Consider the following 8799-nt stretch of genomic DNA (forward strand, 5'->3'; position numbering starts at 1 on the left):
ATGCAAGAGAGCACGGTCATATAGATTTAAATAGGACACATCTAGCAATATTAATGAGCCACATTATACTACAAGTGAGGTCACACAGTTCATATCTGATTACTCCCACGAATAGAAAGGCAGCAGCCGATGTAAAGGTGCAGCTAAACCAAAGGCCGATTCTTAACCACCAAAACCTGTTTATGTGCTTTCATTTCATACTTGTGTCTAAGTATTTAGGTGAGAATTGATGTAAATTCACATGAGATAAAGAAATGTGCTCTCCAGATAATCACAATGCAAGAGACCACAACAATTTTGGAATATTTGTGTGTAAATGTTGCTCCCTTTGAAAGAATTTAAGAAAATGTAAGTATTAAATTCGTGATTTTATCCAAAGCTTAGAGGCATTAACATTTCAAGCACTCTTTGAATGTTTGGAGACATTTAATTTCTTATTTAAAAAGTATCCCTATGGGGGCACCTGGCCGACTCAGTCACTAGAGCTTGCAACTTTGGATCTCAGGGTTGTGAATTGGAGCCCCATGTTGGGTGTAGAGGTTACTGACAAATAAAATCTTGAAAAAATAAAATAAAATAATATAAAATCATCCCTATAATGTGGAATTAGTTAGACTACAGGGATCTTGATGCCTAATATTGAGAGAAATGCTCATTGTTTGATAAATTCATAATTTAATGAATTGGAAATGAATAGCAGCAACAAATCTTCCTCTGTACACAAAATAGCTCCAATACATATACCTGGCTCCCATTCTACCCTGAACAAGATGGCACGGGAGATGGGGGGTTATGGGGGGTGTTGTCTGTGGCAGGTGCTTGGACCCTAACCACTTGGTTGGACATCTGTGAGCTCCTGTTCCCCTATCAGTAAAAGCAAAACAGATAGTAGTAAACACTCGCATTGGGCTGAATTGTGTAGAGCACTGATTCTTTCCTTGGCTGGGTCGAGCCTACTGATGAGCTCATTGAAGGCACTCTTTGTTTCTATTACAGTGTTTTTTATTTCTAGCCCTAACTTTTGATCTTTTCTTAAGAGTTTCCATCTCTTTGCTCACATTATCCGTCTATTCCTGTATTTTGTCAATGTTTTCATCTAGAGCCCTTAACATCTTAGTCATTGCTATTTTACACCCGTCTGATAATTCCAACATCTGTTCACATCTGAGTGTCATTCTGATGACTGCTTTGTGTGTCTTTGAGCTGCCTTTTTTCTTGCCTTTTGACATGCCTTGTCATTTGTTGTTGAACACCAGACACATGTTTGTTAAGAGGAACTAAGGTGACAGGAGGTTTGTATGAGGATTTATGGTAATATGGATAGGAGGAGGGCTGTGTTTAATGTTTGCTGTAGCAGGGGGTGCTGGAGGCTTCAAATTCCTCTAGTGCCCTAGTTGTTGTCTCTTCTCTAGACTTTGTGCTCTGGTAAGTACTCTTCTTTGGAGAGAGTCTGTCTTGCATCTGTTTTAGTTATAGTGCACTGTTGTTACACTGGAACTCCACTGATGTGGTGTATGGGTGACAGGGGAGAGGAGCATACTAAATCTTCCAATGAATACTCGGTCTTTAGTGGGACTGGGCCTCAGGAGTATATCTCCACTCCTATAGTTTTCTTCCCTTCTTTCTTTCTTTCTTTCTTTCTTTCTTTCTTCTTTTCTTTCTTTCTTCTCTTTCTTTTCTTTCTTTCTTTCTTTCTTTCTTTCTTTCTTTCTTTTCTTTCTTTCTTTTTCTTCCTTCCTTCCTTCCTTCCTTCCTTCCTTCCTTCCTTCCTTTGTTTTCTTTTCTTTCTTTCTCTTGACCTCAACTGCCTTCCCTGGCTACAGCATATTCAATGTATTTCCTTGGAGCCCTGGCCCCTGTTGACTATGACCTCTCTCACTTAGGTGAGAGAAGAAGGCTAGTGGGACCTGGAATGGGAGCACTGTCTTTCCCCAAATGGAAATGGCTCCACAGTCTTTATGCCTGTAGTGTATGGAAGTGTAACAAGGGTTATCTCTCTGTTCATGTGACACCTCCTCTTCCTCTGCTCCACGCTAACAACTTAAAAACAGGAAATGCCAGTTCACTGAGTGCATATTGGACATACCCAGTATAGAGTTCATGGGGTCACTGTCAAGTGGCCAGGAATTAGGTCACTGCAGGCCTGGACAGCCCAGACTTGGGGCCCCTCAACAGGTGCGACTATAAAGTGATATGGTAATTCTCTTGCTCACTTATATGTTTGGGGGATTTGGTACAGCCTTAACCTCTGGTCACAGGGGAGCACCATGTTGGGTGGTAGGTCTTTGTGCTAGTTATACCTGGACCCTAATCCCTTGGAATGCACAAGTGGCTGTCATCCAATAGCATGTTAATAAGACATTTCAAAGATGCTTGACCAAGTCAGGACACACTAAGGGGAGACTGGTGTTGGAAGACCTGAGATAAAGAGATCAGGGAGTGAGGGGAAAGGGTGAGATATGAGCCTCAGAAGGTGGGCACAGCATGGGGCTGGAATCAGGAGAGAAAAGGAGAGTGGGAAGACAATCTGGAGTGTCCAGTGTATAAAAAGACACAACAAGCCCTAATCGGGTAACTTGCCCCCATCAAGACAGCACACATAGACACAATTGAACCAAAGTGTCTAAGTAATAGGATATGTATAATAGAATATGTATGGGCCACCTGGGTGGCTCAGCCTGATAAGTGTCTGACTGTTAATTTTGGCTCAGGTCATGATCTCGCTATGGATGTGCAGATTTACAGGTTCATCACCACCTTATACAAATCCCTGCTCCCCCAAGCCCAGACAGCTTGGGGCATTCACTCTTTTTGCTATTACATTTGCAAGGTTTAAAACATAATTATCTACTTTTCTTATTCCCGCCCCAGACTAGAAACACAATGAATTAATATTTATTAGATAGATCACACACATATTTTTTTTCTTTTTCTTTTGTTTTTTAAAGTAAACTCTGCACTCAATGTGGGACTCAAACTCAAGACCCCGAGATCAAGAGTTGCTAGCTCCACTGACTGTACTAGCCAGGTGCCCAGATCATACACATATTTTTTTCTCCCCCACCCTAATCACACACATATTTTATTCTTACTTTATTCAATTGATGTTTCTGGGTTTTTTTGTTCCACACCACTCTAATTAGCATGGCTTAGTAATAAGTTTTAACATCTGATAAGGAATTTTCTCCTTACTTAAAAAAATATTTTTTAAATTTTTTGAAGTTTATTTATTTATTTGGAGAGCAATAAAAAGTGTGAGTGGGGGAGGGGCAGAGAGAGAGAGGGAGACAGAGAATCCTAAGTAGGGTCTGTCCTGCCACCACAGAGCTTGATGCGGGGTTCGATCCTATGAACTGTGAGATCATGACCTGAGCTGAAACCCAGAGTGGGTTAACCAACTGAGCCACCCAGTCGCCCCTAAAGTTTTTTCTAATTAAAATTTATTTATTTATTTTGAGAGAGAGAGAGACAGAGAGAGAGAGGGCCTGAGCGAGGGAGTGGCAGAGAGAGAATCCCCAGCACGCTCCACACTGTCAACACGGAGCTGATGTGTGGCTCGATCACATGAGCCATGGGATTATGACCCAAGCTGAAAACAAAAGTAGGATGCTCAACAGAATGAGCCACCCAGGTGCTCCTCTCCTTACCTTTTTTAAAGTTTATTTTTTTTATTTTGAGAAAGACAGAGTGCGCGGGGAGGGGCAGAGAGAGAGGGTGGAGAGAATCCCAAGCAGGCTCCATGCTCAGAGGGAGGAGCCTGATTAGGGTTCAGTCTCATGAACCGTGAGATCATGACCTGAATCAAGATCAGAGTTGGACTCATAACCAACTGAGACACCCAGGCGCCCCATCCTTACTTTTATTTCAAAATATGCTTAGGTAGTTTTCTTAGTCTGTTTGGGCTGGTGTAACAGAATGCCACCAACTCAATGGCTTATAAACAACAGAAATTTATTTCTAACAGTTCTTGAGGCTGCAAGGTCCAAGATCAAGGCACTATCATATTCATTGTCTGGTGAGAGCCTGCTTCCTGGCTCACAGAGGGCCATCTTTCCACTGGCACAAGAGGAAAAGGAACTTTCTCGGGTCTCTTTTATGAGAGCCCAATTTCACTCATGGGAGCTCTGCCCTCATAACCTAATCACCCCCCAAAGGCCCATCACCAAATACCACCACATTGGGGATTAGCCTTCAATATGAATTTGGTGGAGACACAAACATTCAGACTAGAGTAACACTGGTCACGTGTCAGAACTCTTCCCCAGTTCTTCCTTCCATCCCCCAACAAAAACCCCACTGCTTAAGAGAAAGGTAGTAGAGGCACCATGCTTTTGTTCTGTTCTTATAGGGTGGCTGCTGTGGCAGGGATCCCTGTACTGGGTGGTAGACGCCCTTGTAGTTGGGCCATGAATCCCAGGAACAACAGATCCTGGCCTAGGGAATAAATCATGCCTGGCACATAAGCATGTGAGCTTTCCAAATACAGTCAGAGGCTATAGTGATGACTTGGGTGGTGAAGTTTCTTAAAGACTACCAAGTCCACAGGGTCTTCTTGTCCCATCTTTCCCTTACTATTCACTCCACTCCCTTCCCTCTTTGGGCTCCACTTCCACCCTCTTCCCTCTTTGGGCCTCTGCTTTCAGGTTTAATGATTCTAAATGAAATTTTCTCTTTCAGTAAATGAACCGTGGTGATAAACAATATTGATAACTAGAGGCATCTCATGTTTGTCTCCCTCCTTCTTCTTTGGCTCTTTTCTCTAGACTGCTTATCCCTGGGGAAGGGGTTCTGAGGAGATGTGGACGTGGTTGCCAGCTGCCCTGGAGTGAGACCTCACTGAATTTGGGTCTCCTGTGTTTCCTGACATGCCACCCATTCAAGGAAGGCCAGGCAGAGCCACATGGGTTGGAGTTGTGGCCAGGTCTCTGCTGTGAGAGGTTGGGTGACAGGAGGCCCACAGGGAGAAACTTCTGAGAATGGTGTGGTGCAGGGAAAAACCTTTGGAAAGGGTAGGGTGGGAAGTTCTTCTGGGAATGGTGAGGTGGGTGGGACTTCTGGGAAGGGTAGGCTAGGCAGAACATTCTGGGAAGAGTATAGGGTGGGGGGATCTTTGGGGAAGAATGGGGGGACTATTCATGGCTTGAGAGGCCAGATCTTAGGGGACAGCATATGTGGTAGGAGAGGAGGTCTCCAGGGTGTGTTTAGTGCTGGAGAGTAGGAAAGGCAGACATGGTCCAGACAGCCCATTGCAGAGTCAGGACAGGATGGGTGGGGCCTTCACAGAATGGGAAGTGGGGTGGAGCACATACTCGTGGGCAGACACTTGTTCAGATACCCTTAGTATTTCTGAGACCATGGGAAAACACAAGTCTCCTGTAAAAGTGAACTGCCTCGTTGAGGACCCATGGCTCATTAGGAGACAGGTCCACCCATAGGCATCTGCCATTGTAGGAAGAGACTATGGCCTGTGCAGACCCCAGAAAAGCCTTTGATTCTCCAAAAGATGGTGCTCACTTGAGGGGAGTTGGAGTTGGTGATGGGCACGGGTGGGTGAGACTTCCCAGGTGTAGTTTAGGTGGTAAAACAGGATTATGTGGATGAACATCTGTTAATTTAGAAGTTCTCTATTTTAAAGTGACTGGAAGAGTGTTTGTTTATTGTATGATGTGAAGTTTGCTTTATAATTAATGTATGGATCTTTTGAAAGAAAAGTATGTCACAAACAAAGCTGATGCTCCAAGGAGAAGGGGATGGGTCCACCGGTATAGGGCATAGTGTGTATCTAGCCCACTGCCCTCACACAGGAGACCTGACCTATCTTGGGCTGTGTCTCCTCATCTGTCAAGGGGATAGTTGTGCTTCTGGTATAGGGAAGGGTGGGGGAGGGTGTTGAGTATAGTGCTCAGAGCAGGCCTAGCATGTAGATAGTACTGGAGTGCCATCTGCCCTGGTGTAGCATCTGTCAGTCCTTCATTCCTTGTTTTTGCTGAATGCTATTCGCTATTCCACTGTATGTTTATCCCACAATTTATTCATCCATTTCTCTGTTGATGGACATTTGGGTTGTTTCCACCTTTGGCTATTTTGAGTATGAACTTTTTTTTTTTTTTGATGAACATTCTTTTAATACATTTAAATTTTTTTACCTTTGTTTTTTGAGAGAAAGAGTGAATGTGAGCAGGGAGTTGGGGCAGAGGGAGAGAGAGAATCTTAAACAGGCTCCATGCCCAGTACAGAGCCCAATGTGGGGCTCAACCAACTAAGCCACCCAGGTGCCCCAAGTATGAATAATCTTGTACATGTACTCATTTTGAGTACCTGTTTTCAATTCCTTGTTGTATATATCTGGAGTACTGACTAAAGTTTTAGCAGGACCCCTTTAGCTGTTGTGGGGCAAAAAGAACATGGAGGAGAGGATGTGGTGAGAGAGAAGCCAATTCAGTTAAGGGACTAGTGCCATGATATGGGAAACAAGGATGGCAGCAGTGGGAGAGTGAAGGGTGATCAGATCGTGGACCCCAGATGAAGATTATGGGGGCCCCCTTTGTTTCAGCTCTGAGCAACTAGAGGGAGAGAGTTACCACTGAGATAGGAAGTGGCTGGAGGGGTAGGTAGCATTGAGCCAATAAAGTCTAGGCTGTCTAGGGACTTCTGGGTGGGGCTGGAGGGGCAGTTGGCCTGGGGAATCAGGAGCTGAACATAATGTGACTGTGGTATAAGGGCTGGCAAAAGTGGAGGGGAGGGAAGAGCATGTCCCCAAGGCAGGGATAGACCAAAGGTGCAAGGGATGAAGAGCAGTCTTGTGGGTGGGATGGAATTCCCTGGGAATGTGTGTCCACTCTTCCAGTGCCTCTCTGTTTGGGCTGGGGTCCCTCTCATCTCTGGGCACTATGGAATCCTGCCTGTTCTGCCCCCTCCCCTGAATCTGCTCAAAGCAAGGATGGAGAGGAGATGACCTAGGTCTGGCTGGACAGATGTGTCCCAGTCCCAGGGACCTGTGACTTTTGAGGACATGGTCATGGCCTTCACCAAGGAGTGGGGGGACCTGGGGGTTGCGCAGAGGACCCTGTACTGGGAGGTGAAGCTGGAGAGGCTTTAGAACTCTGCACTGCTGGGTGAGGCCAAGCCCTGTCCCTCCCTTCCATTCATGCATGAAATTCAACAGTGTTGCATGTAGCAATCACTTGTTTTTGGTCATTGCTGTCTGCATAGTGTTTCACTGCATGGATATCCAGTGTAATTATCCACACTGCTATTGGTGTGTATATCAGTGAGTGTCCATTCAGGAGGCAGAGGAAATTTTCAAACAGTAATTTGAACAGGGTAAATTTGATATAAAAAGTTATTAATTAGGGGCATCTGGGTGGCTAAGTCAGTTAAGCATCTGACTCTTGATTTCGGCTCAGGTCATGATCTCCTCGTTTGTGGGTTCAAGCCCTGTGTTGAGCTATGCGCTGGCAACGCAGAGCCTACTTGGGATTCTCTCTCCCTCTGTCTCTGCCCCTTTCCCCACCAAAATAAATCAGTAAACTTAAAAAAGTTATTAACTCTAACAGGGATAACTCTAAAAATTCTAGGGTTGAGAGAGAGAGAGAGTGCCAAAGGTAAGAATAAACTTTCAAGGTGGGAGCTCTGTCCTCAAGGTTGGGGGTTGGGGTTCAGACTTTGTTGGGGAAGGTGTGTTTGGAGCGCACTGGGTGGCAGAGAAATTCTCTGGGTTGCCCAAGCCAAGCAGGAATCGCCACCTTGGTGTGGCGGTAGGCCAAGGCTACAAGCAGGCATGCAGAGGGAATTAAGATGCCACTACAGGTATGAGGCCTACAGCATGATGTTATCTGTTGGGAGAGGCATTGGGAATGTCCTGCTAGCAGGGCACCTTGGGGTGCATGGTTTCCACATCAGGAGGGCCGTGGTGAGGTGGTTACTAGGTTCAGGACAAGGATTGGAGCTTGCCCAAAGAATGCCTACTTTGGGCAGTCTTCCACTTGTACCATGGCTGTTGTGCAGTTGCAGGAAGAGAAACAGACACTCTTGTGGTTCTCCTCCAGTGCCCTCTGCTGACAAAGCTTAACAATGTGCTTTCTGCAAAGGAGAAATGCCTACAGGGTCCAGCCCACTACTGCAGAGCAGGTAAGAACATGGAGCTGAGAGGCAATAAATTGCTAACTGCAGTGGGCTTGGGGCTGTTTTCTGATCTTTTACTTTTATAAATAGTTGCTCTAAATGTTTTTGTACACGTGTTTTGGTGCTCATAAGCATTCATTTCTGTTGGGTGCATACCCAGGAGTGGAATTGCTGAGTCAGAGTACACATGTATTTAGTTGTAGTAAATACTGCCAAAGTTTTCCAAAATCATTATGTGCTTCATTTCTTAGTCTTAAAAATTTTATTGAAAAACACTATCACCATTTCACTCCACGCTCCATTCTTCACTGGATACAAGCCCGTTTTCTACCCTTGGCTATGAACAGTACTAAACCCACTAATTGTACATTATTGTATTAGTTTTCTATGCTGTTTAACAAATTGCCACAAACTTGGTGGCTTAAAACAACATCCATTCATTAGCTCACAGTTCTGTAAGTCAGAAGTCTGGGAGATAGTGGCTGGGTTCTCTGCTCAGAGTATCACAAAGCTGAAATCAAGATGTTGCCTGGGCTAGGCTTTTACCTGGAGGACCTGGGAATTATCTGCTTCCAAACTCATTCAGGTTGTTGGCAGACTGCAGTTCCTTATGGTTGTAGGACTGAGGTCTCTGTTTCTTTGTTGGCTGTTTAGCCAGGGGTTGTTCTTACCTTC

This window comes from Prionailurus viverrinus, chromosome E2, assembly GCF_022837055.1.
Source record: "Prionailurus viverrinus isolate Anna chromosome E2, UM_Priviv_1.0, whole genome shotgun sequence".
NCBI lineage: Eukaryota > Metazoa > Chordata > Mammalia > Carnivora > Felidae > Prionailurus > Prionailurus viverrinus.